Genomic DNA, 19,417 nt, shown 5'->3' with positions numbered 1-19,417 from the left:
TTCCCACTGGCACAGCTATAGAGTTGAGATCTCAGCTGAGTGACCAAGCCAAGACTTACCAGCATCCTTTCTGTCCACCCAGTGCTTTGTGTCCCTGTCCAAGTAGCTGACACGTACACTCTTTGAGATTTAATTTACACTCACACACACACACACACACACACACACACACACACACACACACACACACACACACACACACACACACACACACATATGCACACACACCTGGCACAGGTTTACTAGCTATGCCCCCTTCTGCCCAGACTATAAGGTAGTGACTACTACCACAAGTCAACTCCTTATCAGCTACTTTAAGGCCCTTAACAAAGGGTGCCCAATCTTACTGTGTACTATTAATATTAATACAAGTGGTAGTCTGACCAAGAGCAAGGCTATTAGGAGTGGCCCACACAGCGTCACCAAATAAATATGCATGTACTGTCAAAACTTAAATATCTCTACACAGATCAGCCATAATGAAAGGTTTAAATATATTTAATAATAAATAATAAAAGAACAAGAAGGTACTCAGTTTATATTCACAGTGATATCAGAGCTCAAAATCACTGGAAATATTTAAAACAACATTGCAGGACAGCCTCAAATAAATAAAGAAAAATATCTGAACTAATTTTCTCTATATTCCTGACTGTATAAAAGAGAATTACTATAGCCCAGAAACTTACTTCATTAGATCAAGGCAGATGTAGTGATGAATGATTCTTGTCAGGTCCAAGACAAAATACAGAATGTCCTGTCTCACTGAGAGACTTCTCAAATTAATATCGCAAATATTACTGCTGGGATAGCTTGCAGAATGACATCATGTATATTAATGTTCTGTTCCAGTAGGGTAGAACACTGTGGTTACATTTCAAACAGGACTTTGCAAAAAAACTTTTCAACACACACTTCTACACATGGCATACAGTTCTAATACATTTGTAACACAAACATCTTATATAAATCATGTTGATATTCACAAATGAGATATAATTATTTACAAAATTCCAGATAGTTGTGCTGGTAGTATCCCCCTTTGTCACAGGATCTCTACAATTTTAACAAACTGGTTTTGTGTTCTCGGCATTGATGTCACAATTCATCTCTCAAACTTTGCTTCACTCTGTGAATTTCTTAACATCCATATCTCAAACAAGAAATAAGCTGGTTATAATCGGAGACTTAATTATAATTTTCTATGTCAATGTTGTTACTTCATTCCTAAACAGACATAAGAAAAAAAATTAAAGAAATTCTGTGTTGGTCCACTAACAGCAATCATAAAGACACTGGAAGACTGATGTGATGTAATATTTTTGAACCAACATAGGTTTTGCAATTACATGAGCCATTTGTCATGAGTTATTAAGTTATTTATGTTAAATACAGTATTTAAATATCCACTTGTACCTAGAAAAGGAAGTATGCAATGTCCTAAACAGATACTGAATCAAGTCTGAAGTTCAGTCATACTGAAAAAAAACATGCTAAGCTGCAACATCTTCCTCAGACCTAATAATTACTTGAAGGAAACACAGCTATATCACAAAAATAATGAAAATATAGCACAGATCATCCCTGGGATTCATAAAGGTTATCAATAAGTGTACACTAACCACATTGATTGTGTTGTTTGTTCACTCAGAAAGGCTACAATAAGGCTACACTAATTGTACACTTAATGTGGACTTTCTGGTAACCTTTATGAATCCTGTTCAATATTAACACACAATGTGCAGTAACCTGTAGGTTCCTGCATAACCACAAATTAAATATCATCACAAGCAAATCCTTAATGACATGGAGATGTAATAAAAAGTCATTGCATTACAAAGTGATACTTGTGTATTTCCAAATATGTATACTAATATTTTCTGTGCATAAAAGGAAAAAAATGGTTACCCTACAGTAACTAAAGAACAAAACAATTAGGGACAACAAAACAGGTGTACTATTACTGCATTAAAGATACTCTTCTGCAAATTTTTTTCTGAAATGTGTCAAATCAAATGAAGACCATAATATAAAACAATAGCAGAATAACCACAATAAATAGGAATAAAAGAATAAATTAAAATGCATGCACATATTAAATAAGCATGAAAACTTGCACAGTACGATAAAATACAAGTTGGCATAGTTGAAATAGTAGGCCAAAGAATGTCAGCTATAACATAATTCAGATTAATGGGACTTTGGGGAAATCTTAAAACCACTAACCATAGCAAGCTGTCTCAGCCATCTTGGTAATATTCTAGAGGCTGGAACCTTGGCAGGCAAAAATGAACCATCCATCCATCCATCCATCCATCCATCCATCCATCCATCCATCCACAACCCCTTTTCCCATTTTTGCATATGAGGTTGGGATGTCACTTCACCTGTTGAAGTGACACCCTGATCTTATGTGCAAAAATGAACATTCCAGAATATTTTAGCTGTGCTGCTGGAACAGTGGCAGCAGTCCTTGGGGCTGAGCACAAGGAATGAGACAATCAGTTTCAAGCCAAAAGGTCTTGCAGGTAGGGGGGGGCCCAGTTCATGTAGGCCTACATAAACCATGATGAGAACTTTCAAAATTACAGTATGTACAATAGGCAGCTAGTATAGCTCTCACAAAAACTGGCATAATGTGTTGGTGGCTGGGTACTACGGTAAGGAAGAGAACAGAACCCAAAAAAATTCAAAAAGAAAGACATGATAATCAGTTGCTAACTATCAGTACACATCTTTGTCAGAGAAATAGTATGTAAAAATGTCTCTAGTGGGCTACTGTCAGTATAACTTCAAAAATAAGAGACCCTAGCTAGCTCTGAAGAGGCATTGTTAATAAAAGAATTGCAAACCAGCACACTGTACCAACAATTTACTTCACTGAACTATTCAGCTCAGTTTCTTCATTCCAATAAAAATTTTAACTGCTATATGTTCAGTGGAACAAATAACAGCAATGCAGTTCTCCAACAAAAGGTATATAAAAGTAAGGTAAACAACATTGGACAGTATGGCAACAATGCTTTTCTAGTCTGATGTGCCCGCTCTTTGACAATAAATGAATAAATACATATCCATATCTGTTGCATTGCTCATGAATTTTAATTGAATTTAATCTGTTCTTCACTTTAAAAACTTATCCTGTGCTCCCTTCCCCCAGCTAATAAAGACTGAAATTTTGTCTAGAAATTTAAACTAGCCAGGTAATACCCCACCCGCATGAGCTAAATCAAATTTCCCCTTGTAATAACAATGATGATGAAGTAAAGTGGCAATAAAAGATTAATTAATTTCTTCTGGGCTATATAAACCATCATGTCAGGAGTAGTACTGCTGATTGTGTGGTTTGTTATCAGGTCACAAACTATCTCATTCAGTAGGCAGGATTTTATGTTTTTATCAAATGGGCTTGTCACGGCAGCAATGATGTGGTTTTTGGTTGTGGGAGTCAGAGAACAGGAAAAGGGCACTTTTATTTTTGTTTTATGTCTTTTCCATTGTCTCTTGAGTTTGTGCAACCTCAGAATTAACATATATAGAGATCAGGTATACAGGGTAGGAGCATCCACATTGAAGGAAATTCAAGAGGAGTCTTGCCCCTGCAAAATAATAATGTGTTATATAACAATCTTTTTTGTTTTGCAGTAGTTTGGCTATACTGTGCAACATATCTGAAGGATGTTTTAATAAGATTATTTGTATTTCAGTTAAGAGAGATTGCAGTAACTTTCCCATCCTATTCCTGCAGTACTCATCCCATCTTATTCCTGCAGTACTATTCCCACCTGTTTCCTGCAGTACTATTCCCACCCATTTCCTGCAGTAATATCCCCATCCTATTCCTGCAGTACTTATCCCATCCTAATCCTGCAGTACTATTCCCATCTGTTTCCTGCAGTACTATTCTCACACATTTCTTTCAGTAATATCCCCATCCTATTCCTGCAGTACTTATCCCATCCTAATCCTGCAGTACTATTCCCACCTGTTTCCTGCAGTACTATTCCCACACATTTTTTGCAGTAATATCCCCATCCTATTCCTGCAGTACTTATCCCATCCTAATCCTGCAGTACTATTCCCATCTGTTTCCTGCAGTACTATTCTCACACATTTCTTGCAGTAATATCCCCATGCTATTCTTAGTAATATCTCCATCCTGTTCCTGCAGTACTCATCCTATCCTATTCCTGCAGTACTATTCCCATCTGTTTCCTGCAGTACTATTCCCACACATTTCTTGCAGTAATATCCCCATGCTATTCTTACAGTACGTATCCCATTCTTTTCCTGAAGTGCTATTCCCACCCATTCCCTGCAGCAATGCTTCCATCCTATCTCTGCAGTACTAATAGCATCATCTTCTTGCCTTACTAGTCAAACCTTCTTCCTCTTACAGTAACTTTTATACAGGGAACTTTGTTTGTTTCTCTTTATAATTAAGAACGGTCTGCTACACGGCACTGGATACATTAATTAAATGGCACACAACAGACACAAAAACCTATAAAACACAGATATTGAAAATGACAGTGGGAGTGATCGAAGGCGCACAGTACAATGTTATTTGATACATTTCAAGCATTGAAAGGAACTGTAAACATCCCAAACTATAGCACTGAAGTTTTCTTGTCACAAGTGAGGTGGTGCACACAGTAATGATGAATGGTACAATACAGCACGATTTTAGCACTGGTTTCAGTGAAACTTCCATACATAGGAGAGAAACAGACAGCATGTCCTGTAGCTAATATCAGAGGAAAGGTATTAAAACACTGCAATTTGACAAAACGTTTTGGTTTCATAAAGTACATTGAATTAATTTCAGAAATCTGTGCATGTAGTTATTTGTTTCTCTTCATCTGAGATTGTTAAAGCAGCATTTACTGACTGTTTATGTAATTCTGGAAGTAGAATTATTTTCCATCTGTATGCTGTATACCCCTGTGTATTTACAACCTCTCCTGTATTGTAAGCAGAACACAGTCTTTCAGTAGATCATGCAGGGACACACTAGCATATTCTGTTCTCCAAAAGGATTTAGAAAATTGTTATGAAAAAGTTCTACTGAAAACATTACTGCAGATAAACCTGTGCTGCAGTAAGGTTAATCAAACATTAAAGAAAAACCTGGGAAGTAGTGAAGCTGTGAGCTGGTTGATTGTGTAATAATACACAAGTAGTCAGACCACACACTGGTCAATGGAGGTCACTGCAAAGGGAATAGTATTACAGGAAGAGGATGGGATTAGTACAGTAGGGACAGGTACTGTAGGAATAGGGTGGAATTAGTACAGTAGGGAGAAGATGGGACTGGTACTGCAGGAATAGGATGGGATTAGTAAAGTAGGGAGAGAATGGGACTGGCACTGCAGGAATAGGATGGGATTAGTACAGTAGGGAGAGGTACTGTAGGAATAGGATGGAATTAGTACAGTAGGGAGAGGATGGGGCTGGTACTGCAGGAATAGGATGGTATTAATACAGTAGGGAGAGGATGGGACTAGTACTGCAGGAATAGGATGGGATTAATACAGTAGAGAGAGGATGGGACTGGTACTGCAGGAATAGGAAATAGGATGGGATTAGTGCAGTAGGTAGAGGATGGTACTAGTACTGCTGGGATATGATGGGATTAGTACAGTACGGAGAGGATGGGGCTGGTACTGCAGGAATAGGATGGCATTAATACGGTAGGCAGAGGATGGGACTGCTACTGTAGGAATATGATGGGGTTAGTACAATAGGGAGAGGATGGGCTAGTATTGCAGGAATAGGATGGGATTAGTACAACAGAGAGAGGATAGAACTGGTACTGCAGGAATATGATGGGTTAGTACAACAGGGAGAGGATAGGACTGGTACTGTAGGAATAGGGAATAGGATGGGATTAGTACAGTAGGTAGAGGATGGGACTGGTATTGCAGGGATATGATGGGATTAGTAGGGAGAGGATGGAACTGGTACTGCAGGAACAGGGAATATGACGGGATTAGTACAATAGGGAGAGGATGGGACTAGTACTGCAGGACTAGGATGCGATTAGTACAGTAGGGAGAGGATGAGACTGGTATTGCAGGGATATGATGGGATTAGTACAGTAGGGAGAGGATGAGATTAGTACTGCAGGAATAGGATGGGATTAGTACATTAGGGAGAGGGTGGAACTTGTACTGCAGGAGTATGATGGGATTAGTACAGTAGGGAGAGGATGTGACTGGTACTGCAGGAATAGGGAATAGGGTGGGATTAGTACAGTAGGTAGAAAATGGGGCTGATATTGCAGGGATATGATGGGATTAGTAGGGAAAGAATGGGACTGGTGCTGCAGGAACGGGGAATAGGATGTCATTTGTACAATAGGGAGAGGATGGGACTAGTACTGCAGGACTAAGATGGGATTAGTACAGTAGAGAGAGGATGGGACTGGTACTGCAGGAATAGGATGAGATTATTACAGTAGGGAGAGGATGGGACTTCTACTGTAGGAGCAGGATGGGATTAGTACAACAGGGAGAGGATGGGACTGGTACTGCAGGAATAGGGAATAGGATGGGATTAGTACAGTAGGTAGAGGATGAGACTGGTATTGCAGGGATATGATTGGATCAGTAGGGAGATGATGGGACTGGTATTGCAGGAACAGGGAATAGGATGGGATTAGTACAGTAGGGAGACGATCGGACTGGTACTGCAGGAATAGGAAATAGGATTGGATTAGTGCAGTAGGTAGAGGATGGTACTGGTACTGCAGGGATATGATTGGATTAGTACAGTGGGAGAGGATTGGACTGGTTCTGCAGGAACAGGATGAGATTAGTACTGAAGGAAGAAGATACAATTTACTATGATTAATCGGAGACCAAGAGAAACAGATTTGTACTAGCACCTGTGAGAAGATTACCATAAATCCTGCATTGCCTGCTGCATAAAATAAATCAGTTTATATTAAACTTGCAGTTCATGGCACAGGCCACAGACATACTGAATGAATTTATCCACATTTTTTGTACTCTGGAAAATATGAAGGATAACACCTATCAATAGCTTCATATTTCTCATTTAGCAATATAAAGTGGTGGATGTGACTGAAATTAGAGACCTTTGGCTTACAGCATGTACCAGTAAGTCCAAGATACAAAAATAAGGCTATACTGCAATGCATCCCATCTATCGATACCAATAGGAATTATTTAATTCTCAAGATTTACATACTGTTCTTCATTTCATCTGTGTATAAATTGTGTCCCTTTTACTATCTCTCTACTTGATTTTGCTTTTTAAAACTTGAGATTAATATTTCAGATACAAATTGGTTATTTACACTTTGCTGACCAGGTTAGTTCCACTTGGCCAGGAACATCTTATCAGCAGAGACCCAAGGTGGTATTCATATTAACTAGGAAAAATTTGGCCAGGGCACCAGAAAAGTTCTCCTAATTTCCTCATTAAGTGCCCTGTCATCTTTTAATCCACCTGAGATGTCACCAGATCAGGCATTTGGGGCTTCAGTTTATTGTCTCAGTCAAAGGACAGCACATTTATGAATGCAGCACCCCCTTGTATTGCATAACAGTGTTAGTACTGGAAAATGAATCAGGCTACTAAGTGCTGGAATAGAACCCACAGTTTTCTGATCTTTTAGCATCAAAGTTTAGCACACTACCATTTGGGCCACTAACACTACCTCTGATTCTGTGTAAGTGTGTGTGTGTGTGTGTGTGTGTGTGTGTGTGTGTGTGTGTGTGTGTGTGTGTGTGTGTGTGTGTGCGTGTGTAAGCCAGTCATCAACTTCAGGCATAGAGACTCTTCCTGTTTTACATTAATGGCAGCTATTTCAAACCTATTAAACTATATCATCAGAAAAGTGTAATAAAAACATAAATCTAGCCATAACATAAAGTATTCCCAAAGGGTTATGTTAATATTCATGTTAATCAGCCCCTGGGGGCAATTTCCCACAAGATGAAAAGGTTGACTAAATAAAACAATAACATGCCTGTGGATCATAGATTACAGTTTAATAAAGAGGTATGCAAATACTGTTATGTAAACCATTAGTTTTATGTGGCCGTTGTTTAAATCCAGAATTCACAAGGGTTATGAAACCACCTTACAAATCAATTCTTTATTTGAAATATAGTTAAGAAGAGAAAATATGAGCATCATTTTTTGGTTATCTGATCTGTAGAAAACAAATTATCTGATAAATGCATTCTTTTATTAATATTTTGTATATCAGATAACGTTTTATTTTACTTGACAAGAGAATAAAATAGATTAAATTATATGTAAACAACTCATAAAATTATGTCGAACATTGCCTAGTCATCTACTACAAGTTCATTAATATAAAGTATTTTTCACTTTTGTCACAAGAGGACACTGTTTACTCAAATTAACAAGCTGTATTACAGCATGTACAAACATGTACTCCGTTTTTTCTGCAACCACTTCCCTTTTTTAACTGAATATTTTCAGATGGATAATCTTCCTTAAGATTTTTTGGATCAAATTGTACTGTAGGGACCTATAAGCAGTAATGGGCTAGATTTACATTTCATTAAATACTGTCTTATATAAAACTGTTATATGTTTGACTGACTTACCAACATGTTTTATAAAAAAAAAATGTCTTTATCTTTATAGAACAGATGTACGTTTATTAATCACCATAATTGTTATTAGTTTTATTGATCCACTCTTTAGTATTGGTTAATTATTTAATTTGTGTGAGATGAAGCAAGTCTTATTTTACAGCAAGGAGACCCAGCTGCCTTCTTAATATACACTAAAAACTATTTACATGAGATTAAAATAAATTGTAGATAAACTTATTCATTTCATTCAGGCACAATGATGGTGTTACTTCTAGTACTGTTTTCACATCATGCTATTTTCATAACATTATTTGATGAAAGTGCAAATAAATCTGATCTGCTGTTATTCACTAATGAAATCTGTGAAACCTTTGATTGTAGTTTATATTCAGTTTTAAGGAAGATTTTGTTAAAGTGTTAGTATCCACTGTCTCCACAGCTATAAGGCAACTCAAAAATAATGGCTAAACTTGAGAGGCAATATCTCGCCAAAATTAATATGGTAGGGGAATCTATGAGACCTTTCATATTTTTATTACTGAAATAAACAAAAAATGGATTTTAGAACAAATACAACTAGAAATAGATGGATAGCTAGCTAGATAGATAGATGGATAGATAGGTAAGTGCTTGCAACTGTGCAACCCACCATCTGACCCCTGATCATACCTCTCAACTGTCCAGATTTTCGCAGAATGTCCAGATTGTTGCCTTATATTTCTGGTCTGTTCTTTATAAAATTTATGGTGTTCTAATAAATTACTGATAGTTGAAGTCACTAAATAATGACATAAATTTGAGTTTCAGACTTTAGAAAACGCATGCTAACACAAATCCTGTTTTTTAGCAACTTTCTGAGTTTATAAGAGTGATATTTGACATCTGTCCCTATTTTTGGATCTTTGATCCCCACTATTTTAGGCTTTGTCCAGATTTCTTGTGATAAGAGGTTGAGAGGTATGCCCCTGAATTGCCCAAGCTAATATGCTATCTTAACGTTTGCTATATTTCAGATACAGATATATTAAATTTGAGAATGTTTATTTCAGCCATTTACTTCAATGAGCTGTAAGGCTTGTCAGTTTACATTTTATGGAGTAAAATGATAGAGTATGGCATAGGTGTTCCTTGATTAGCATTCAGAGTTCCTAAATTACAGAATATTTCATTTAGGCCATAGTCTATCACATGGGTTTTTACCTAATGTGGAGGGCTTTTACTTATTGCAACGTTCTAATGTGCATGTGAATAGTAAAAGGAAAATGTGCATATTTTTAGAAAACATGGCACTAATATCATTTTGCATTTGAACACTCAGAAAATCAGAATGCACTGTACTCCACTTTTTAGCAACACTCTAACCCATATTTTACATGCATTATTTCGAAGGTCTAGCACCACATCAAAGGCCTTTTCATTGTATGTATAATTGCTCAGTAATGGCTTGCCCATAAAACTAGAGCCAGTTGAAAAAAAAGAAAAGCAATAGTATAAACGTATTTAAAATGTCATTAAAAACTGTATTCAGTAACGCAATGTCTCGCACTACATTTTTATTGTAATATTTTCCAGACACCTATGATTATACAGGAAGCTCTGATTATTATTATTTTCCACGATGTTGTGGTTGAGGTTGAAATGTATTAAACAGTAGAATCTGTGTTTAACAAACATACAGAAGTTTGATTATTCAAAAAATGAGCGATTTCAGTATATACCACTTTTTACATTGTATTATTTTCTATAAATGCATACATAGAACTGCAGCTCTACTTTCATAAATTAAAATATTATATAATTTTATATAGTTTCACTCTCCATTCCTTTCTACCAACCCATAGCCTAGAAATTCAGAAAGACAGAGCAATAGTTTTGACAGAGGAAAATGGTATATATGACAGTTTTTAATTCATTTATTTATTTGTTTCTTAACAAGGTAAGTTGCGTTTTAGACTTGGGCCCCAGGTAAACACACTATAATGTGTCAGTTTAATGTAACTAATCAATTAGCGTGTTTTAGAAGATGGGACAAAAGCAGAACACATGAAAAAAATGGGGACTACATAGAGATGCATCCAGATGCCAACAGGAGGACAAACCAGAACCTTGGACCAAGGAGCTTGAGGCAGACATCTTATGACTGAGCAGCAGTGCTGCCATAACAATCCAAATGTTAAAACCGTAACTGTAAACCTTTTTCAAGAAGAAGAACAAATAATTTAATGATATGCTTCATGATAAACGTATAAACGAGACTGACTTGAGAACAGGGATTATTTGCTTGCTTTGAGATCTTACATCTGGTCAGAGAATGAAATAGAATAGACCACTCTCTATTTGACCAATAAAGGATTGTAAATAATGGTGTTCTGAATTTACCTTAAACTGCTAGAAATGGTGTAAGAATGCAACAGATTACTCATAACTTTCTCAGTACGATATATCTGAAAAGTTCACAACCAGCGTGTGTGTGTGTGTGTGTGTGTGTGTGTGTGTGTGTGTGTGTGTGTGTGTGTGTGTGTGTGTGTGTGTATGTGTGTGTGTGCACGTGCTTGTTATTAGTCAATATGTCCTGTATCTAATTTTATAGAAAAGGTACTAAAACACTGAAGTCTGACAAAATGCTTCTGTTTCACAAAGTATATTGAACTCACTTTAGAAATATTTTTAAAATGTGTATTTCGGTATGCATTTGTTTCTTTTCCTCTAAGTTTGTGAATTAACAATTTAATGGTTCTTTTATTTACCTTTGAAACTAAAATTATTTTCCATCTGTATGTTGCAGATTCTTGTAAATATATAAACGTTACTGCGTAGAAAGGGCGAATACAGCCTTTCAGTCGATCATGCAAAGACATGCTAGCACAATCTGTATTTCTAAAGGATTTAAAATAACAAAATGCTATGAAAAAATTCAACTGAAAACATTACTGGGGATAAACCTGTGTTGCAGTATGGTTTGTATGGTTGGGAATTGCTATGATGTTTAAGGTGTTTCCCCACAGTCACAAGATACAGGGTTTAATTCTCACCTTTGAAAAGGAAACTGGCTAGGCATAAAATGACCCACAAGGTCAGCTAGCCTAGTACTTACCTATGAACTGAAAGGTAGTGAAGGTGCATGTTGGCTGCTTGTCAAATAATATGCAAGTAGTCAGAGTGCATACTGATCAGTGGAGGAAAACTTTTCACCAAAGCACACTGACCTTGGGGTTCTTTACTTTGAGCACGGGGTGTGTATAAAGCATAACCTAATGTATATAGCTATGTGAGAGGCCTTCTGCCAGCACCAAAAATGCTTTATTAGTAAAATCTTAAAATGCCATTTCAAGTATTTTATTTCATTTGAAACATCATATGACCAAAAGCATGAGGAATTTACTCTTTTAGATACAACAGCTGAATCTTGGAATAATACATACGTGTGTGGAAAGAACAAACTATACAGATTAAATACCTGACTTATTAAGGAGATTACTTATGAATGCATATGTCCCATCTTTGAATTACTTTCTCTGGGAATTTTGTAAAATCCATGACAAAAATTATAGCAAGTGGATAGATGTTGGCATACTACGCTATTATGGGTTTCTAGGAGCAAAAATATATTGGTTCTTTTTCAATTACTGTCTAATACTGCCCCAACATTTTACTTGAACGTCTGAGCACTGCCGCATACAAGTAATATTATAAGCTGCACATTTTCAAGTAATTTTTATATCTCTCTTTTTGCAAATTTATTTCCAAGCAAATTAGTTATTGCATTCTACTGTATTGTAATGTTTCTCAATTGTACTGCAACTACCTCTGTAACATAAAGACGTTTTGAAAGAGCATTGCTATCAGCCAGTGAAGGCTTTATATTATGGGCTTTAGAGCATTTCAGCTATCAAAGTTGACAAATTATGATGCAAAGATTGACATGCTGGGAGATTTTAATTATTCTGAGTGAAATATCACTCCTTCAGAGATAGTGAACATGGAAAGATTTTTGCATTTCCTATCAATAAGTTGTCAAGCTGAGTTGTACCAAATGCTGCTTCAAACTAAATATGCTTCAGAAAGCTGCTTTGTGTACTAATTATTATAAAACTGACAGTATCATCCATTCACGTGAAAACCTTGGATAGAACATTTTATTAGACTGGACCTGGCATGCAGCTACCTAAGTAAAGTTGTCTTCCATAATTCTTCAGAGTTTCTTCCAGATACAGTTTCTAAGTTGTGATAGGGGAGCATTATTTTACGCTGACTGATCTAAACATGACTTTACATAAGACATTTGCATAAAAATAAGTGTTACCTACCCTGTAGAAAGTTGAACAGATTGCTTTCCATCCACATATACAAATATAATGTTTGTCAGCTATGCAGTTTCCAAGGTTACATTTGCTTGACTATGTGAAGAAAAAAGAAAATGCAACTGAAAAAAATTACCTTCAAGTTTGATGAAAGCTACTTTAGAAGGATTTTTTAGCACTGAATTTGACCAAATTACATCATCAGTCGGTCACATGAAGTCAGGAATATATATTAAAATATGCAGTACAGGGATTGTTCTGGTTAAACTCTGAAGCTGGCGAAAGGATAAAGATGTTATGTACCATTGTTATACCTAGGCTAGTGCTACCACACAGACATCAACCACTGCAGACATGTATCATCGGAACCTTCTTACTGATTTGAAAGCTGTAATACACTTTCCAAATCACCTTGTCACAAAAGAAAAAAAAGTGTGTCACAGCGAAGTCATGAGGGGGTGCAGTTCTTGCTGCTGTCGTTGTCATGTTCCTACTCTTTTTTTTCTCTAACTGGTGATGCACCAGCACAGCTAAGAATTATGATCGGGTAACGAATCATAATTCAATTTTATTCTTTCTTCAAATGGATTTCAAGAGAATCACCTTCATCTTGAACTTTGCTCTTAAAGGTAAATTTCTTAGAATTTATTTCATGAGCACATAACAAACTGGTTATGCCCAACGATCTGATCATAATCTACTATGATGCAATCCTGTGGAATTTCAAGATAAAACAGTATTTCTGCCTGAGAAAGGGTGATGTTTTTGCATGAAGAATTAACAGGAATTATGAATTAAGGAGAGACTGACAGACAGAGAGAGATGTCTATCTGTGTCAAATTTATAATTATAGGGGATAAAAGGACATGTTCCTTCACAATATTATAATATCATCATTTGCTTCCTGCAAACAATCAGAACTGTAATTATTTCATCCATACAGATTTATGCCGAGGCACTGCTGCCCCTTTAAGGTGACAACAAAAATGCAAGATTTTAGCAAATTGATGAAATGGGGGGACTGGTATGATGTCATTGATGGATAACCCAGTAAACTAAACAGGTAGACAGTTTCCTAAACAAGGGGAAATGCTTGTTCATACACTAGATGTCCTGCACTCAGCACTCTGGGTTGGGAGACTGAAAGAATCACATGATCATTGTTAATGTACATAACAGCACATTGTTTATCAGAGTGAATAACTACTGTAATGTAAGCAATATATTTCATAGGAACTGACTTTTATGGGCTTATGGGGCACAGGCCTCACAAATATTTAAAGAGTCAAGGTAGCTGCACCAAAATCCTGGCAATTTCTGTCATTGTTAATCAAACATTTTATTTTTTAAATCTGCAGTAGGCAAACAATCACCCCTGGTCTTTTCTTTCACCCAATCTATTGATATCTTTATATGACTGATTAAAAATAATAGCACATTAACCCTGATCAATAAAAATAAAAGAAGAGTCATCTATAACTTTCTAAACTGATTGTTGTGATGAAAGTTGTGAAGGTAGCCAGCTGAACAGGGCAGACAAATTTATCCAATGCAATAGTTAGTGGCATATCCAAAGGAATTTTCAGGTATTCCAGGACTAGCTGAGAAATATATTCTCCCCCATATGTCCTGTCCTGGGGCCATTTCCAGTTGGGTCAGGCCTGTAATATTTACCATGTGGAATGCTTGTGAAGCTTCCTCACCAATTGTCCAAGACAAGTCAACTGTCTCTGCTCAACCCAGAGGAGTAGCAGCTCTGCTTTGAGATCCCCTGGACTGTCAGTATCCTCTCTCCCACTGTGAATGAGCACAGTAAGTCTGTGAAAGATGCATGATCCCCATATAAATGAAAAACACTATCCAGTCCAATGTTTTGAAAATAGTGACCACAACCCCAATTCATCAGTCTGGAAGTACTTTCCCCACCTTCCACACAACACTGAAAAGGCACATTAACTAGGATACCCCAACAATATCTAGCATTATGAGAATTTTAACCAGAAATCATCCACTAGCATAGCCTTTACACTACAAGTCTGTTTAATTGCCACATTAACCTCAACTAAACAAATGGGCTCAGCCTTATCGTTCCACTTGGTACTGTGTTCCCAAAAAAGAGTATGCACACTGGGTTCCAAAAAATATTTCTTTCATCTCCCAACAAAGTCCTCTTCAAGATCAGTGTTTCTCCAGTCTTGTTGAGAACAGCCTAAGCACTGATGCACCCTCCCACCATCCTATGTCTGTGGATGGCTTACTAGAACTTCTTTGAGGCCATCCAAAAGCTGTTTTCCGTGGTCTTTCTGGATTCCTCTTACACTTGAACCTTCACTTCAGTGACACTGATGGCTGCTGCTTTCCAAGCTTGGTGGTATGTAATGATCACATTTTTTTAGACCCCCACCCCTCAGTATTGCACAGAATGTCTCTTTCTCCAACTTGGTGTCTTCCATCACCATTGATTCGTGCATTTACTGGCATGAAAAGTGCCGGTCGCCTTTTGTCCACAATTCCTTGCTGCAGCCTGAATTATTAAGAACTTGAACGTGGTCCACCTAGGCTTAGTATCCATTATGTCCTGCAGCTCCATGTTCCTGATCTCTTCCATCATATCAGAAATGCTCTTCTAGAGGTGGGAGTTTAACTTGTCCTACAAAATAACACCTTCTAGGTATTATAAGGATAACCTCAGCACTTGTTTGGGTTTCTTGGGTTTGTCCAGCTATTACTCCAACATGTGACCCAACAAACTACCAAGTGTTGAACAAATGACAACTCAGTATCTCTTTTAACATGAGTGTACAGAACATATAGCCTCAGGCCTGATCATGTGATTACAAAGCTGGTTGTTGAATGTTGAACTTAGGCCAAAAGCATTCTGGTACCAGGTACACTTATAGCTTCATAGGTTCAAATAGGTAAGTGCTAGGCTAGCTGCCCTTGTGGGTCATTTTAAGCCTAGCCAGTTTCCCTTTTTTGTGGTTGAAGTAACCTATACCATTTGGTTACAGGTTGGCCTTACCCATTTCATGGTCGAAAATTATATATCATCTCTAATGAGAATAACTCGGATCATACCATAGATAATATGAGGGTGCCTGTGCATGGGATAAAGCATTTAAGAGCGACCTCTCTCCATTATTAGTACAAGGAGTAGTCCTTGGGTAAATGTTCTGTTTCCCATCCATAGATCCAAGTTGTACTTAAATACAGACAGGCATGAGCTTTCTTTTATGTGGATGAGGAGTCCATTCCAGTGCAGTGGTATCCTCTGCAAGATATGCATGTCCCACCAAACCATTCTGTTGATGTTGCAGAAGAGGTTTAGATCCCTAGGCTGAATATTTCTGATGTGCTGATATGCAGTAAATCCATTAGTAATGGGTCAGAGGATGCCTTATATGCCAGACACAGGTTCCCTCTTAGCAGTCTGTAGAATACCCAGTAAAGTGACAGAGCCTTGAGTCTGTCCATGTAGGACATGTTGTTTAGGACTTGTGTCCTTTTAGTAGGGTATCTTTGTGGGCATTCCAGTTGTTGCATGTGTCTGGACTTGGGGGGGGGGGTTATCTTCAATGATTGACCTAATGACAGCTGAGTAAAGGGGGGCAATGACATTCCTAGCTCTAGACACAATCCCTTTGTTTATAAGTTGTGCAATATAGGGTCTATATTATATCATCGAATGCTTAAAAAAGTGAACGCTGATTGATCGACCTAATTTAAGTGAAAGCTTACAATCTCGAACTGTCAGATCAGCGATTTTTTTCCCAGGGAATAAAATCGCTGATCCAAAACACATACACACAACACAAGCACACCAAAGAAACAGAAATCTACACACATACACCTAAAATCTGATACCTAACCCTACACTAAACTATGCACACACACTAACTACCCACTTACCTTAACCCAAACCCTAACCCTAAGGTCCGTCACTGTCGCACACTCACCTCACCCGCTCCCTAACTCTCTTAAATCTGCCCTAACCCTCATGTCCACTCAATCGCACACACACCTAACCTGAGCCCTAACCCTAACTCAACTAAATCACCCTAACACTCACATCCACACAATCGCACACTTACCTGAATCCGACCAGTAACTTTCCACCATAACACTGAAAATACCGAAGCAACAGAAATGGACAACCAAATTCTTTCCCTAGGAAAAAAATCGAGTTTCTGCTGCTTCGATATTTTGCAGTTTCGTGAAAATAAGTTTGATCAATCAGCATTTGCTTTTTTAAGCATTCGAGGATATAATATAGACCTGCAATATAGAAGGACTTTCTTCCAAAAATCAACAAGTGTTGGTCAGAAGTTAGGTCACTGCCCACATTAGTTTCTAAATCCTGAACAACTGGGTCAACTCTTAAGGGTATATTGTCAATGTAGCAGTTCCCTGTGGTAGATGACTGCCCAAAGGATACAATAATGCATTTTTTAGCATTTAGTTTCAGTCCACGATTTTGGCACAGTTATTTATTTGGGACAAACCTTCCTGCAGGATGGCTAAGTCATTTGGGAATTCAGTGACTGCTCCTAGCTTAGTCATCTGCATACCTAGTCAGCCAGTGTACTTTGGTATTGGCTTTTACTTCAGAAAGGTAGATGACAAACAGGAGAGGTCCCAGCAGAGAACCTTGGGGAACGCCACTGCTGACTGGTCTCTTTGTGGAGGTAACTTGCCCTTTTTTGATTTTTTGCTCCCTAGCTGTGTTGGGCGGCCACAGTGGTGCAGCGGTTAGCGTTGTCGCCTCACAGCAAGAGGTTCTCCGGTTCGATTTTCGGCTGGGGTGCCTTCTGTGCGTAGTCTGCATGTCCTCCTTGTGGTCGCGTGGGTTTCCTCCAGCTGCTCCGGTTTCCTCCCACATCCCAAAGACATGCTGTAGGTGGATTGGACACTCTAAATTGGCCCTAGGTGTGAGTGTGTGCATGTGTGTGCCTTCTGTGGAAGGTTGGGCGCCGGGCTGTCAACTCGGCACCGTAAAACTCCACTGCCAATCATGAGCGGACAGGTGATCCGCTGCGGTGACCCTTAACCGGGAAAAGCCAAAAGAAGAAGAAGAAGAAGCTATGAGCAGTGTTGTTTTAGAACAGGGAGTTTGTTATGGACAATCCATGACAAATACTGAATTCCTGTAACCATTCACCCTTTAGGTTCATATGGGTGGGCCATTCCTCCAAATTATGCCACTCCAAATATTTCCATACTTGACAGCTTAAGTTTCCAAGTAGAAATACAGAATCACTAGGTGGTACCCTATGAAATACAGCTCTCATGTTAGGTTCATATGCACAAACAAACTACAGCCATACAGCACTCCGGCGATTTGTGAGAGGCCCCCTCAACCTTCTAGTTCTTCTCAGCAGGACAACTGCAGGGTAAGAGAGAGATGACCTCTGATCAAGATATCTGGTTCCAGAACTACAGCTGTGCTAGAAGAAAGACCAACTATATTAAACTTCAGTGAAGATTTAGCTCTTTCCCAGCCAATAAAATGGTAATTTATTACAACATAAAATCACTGTCAATATGTGGTAATATATGATTCATTTTCCAATGATTATCATGGATGTGGTTTCATTTTTTGCATACATTTTATATTTGGTACAGATATTTTCTGAGCCACACTGATCTTTTTAAAATGCTTCCAAATGATACTGGCACTGTCTAATAATTTAATACATTTCCTGAATGCTCCAAATGACTGTCAGTAAGTGACAACAAGCAAGCTTAGACTTTCCACCGGTGAGAGTAAAATGCAATTATGTTGCAAGCATGGTATGAATTCAGGACAGTGGAGGAAAAAGCCTAAGAGAGTGGGGTTTGCATCAGCTGTGCAAAAATACAAGCACAGAGGAATTTTATGAAGGAGGAAATTATATGTATGTTTAATTACGTGCACAATCAGGAAAACCAACAATTGATTATGTTCACAGGTAAGCAGAGCCCATTGAATTGGATACCTTTCCTGTAGCTGAAATCCTCTTGTTTATTGGTTAAATCAATGCAAATATGATTTTTTCCCCTTTAGAATGTAATTCATGTTAAGCTTGGCTGTTTATATTTGCAAGTCTTGTAAAATCTAAAAGGAAAAAAGCATGAGTTACACTGAGAAATAATGCAGAACCCTAGCTCATAGCTACTTTAAGGCAGCCAGTCATAACGAATGAACAACTTGGCTTGTCATACACTGTGCAAGCAAACCATTCAGTATTTAGCTCTCATAATACAATGACAACAGCTGCAGTTTTTACTCCCTTCATATATGGGAGACATTTTGCGCTCAGATGTCGATTTCCTTAGCTGCTACTGGGTTTTAACAACAAATGATGTTTCAGACACTAATAAAAGTCTCACATACATTAACATTTTCTGAAGGTTCTAGTGTGACTATAATCACAGCAGGAAGTCAAAAAAATTATATCTGCCTTAAATGACTAAAATATTATTTTTATGCTGCTGTTTTTATGTGCATCTGTTTTACCAACTGGTTCACTGTATTGT

General features: G+C 37.8%; 1 long non-coding RNA gene across 2 annotated transcripts in view; it reads right to left on the bottom strand.

The window, feature by feature from the left end:
* The window catches only part of LOC122789768, a 78,910-nt gene that overhangs the window by 19,339 nt on the left and 40,154 nt on the right, over positions 1 to 19,417 (bottom strand). Inside the window, exon 4 of one of the 2 annotated variants that reach the window (XR_006362881.1) lies at positions 18,889 to 18,995. The exons of the other annotated variant lie outside the window; for it this stretch is intronic. This is a non-coding gene — a long non-coding RNA (uncharacterized LOC122789768). Of the gene's footprint in view, positions 1 to 18,888; positions 18,996 to 19,417 lie in introns of those variants that run through there. 2 annotated transcript variants of the gene reach the window in all.

The sequence above is a fragment of the Protopterus annectens genome, chromosome 1.part2 (assembly GCF_019279795.1).
Source record: "Protopterus annectens isolate FY-2018-M chromosome 1.part2, PAN1.0, whole genome shotgun sequence".
Classification (NCBI taxonomy): domain Eukaryota; kingdom Metazoa; phylum Chordata; order Ceratodontiformes; family Protopteridae; genus Protopterus; species Protopterus annectens.
The sequence above is the reverse complement of the archived record's forward strand: the minus strand, read 5'-3'. Positions and strand labels throughout refer to the sequence as shown.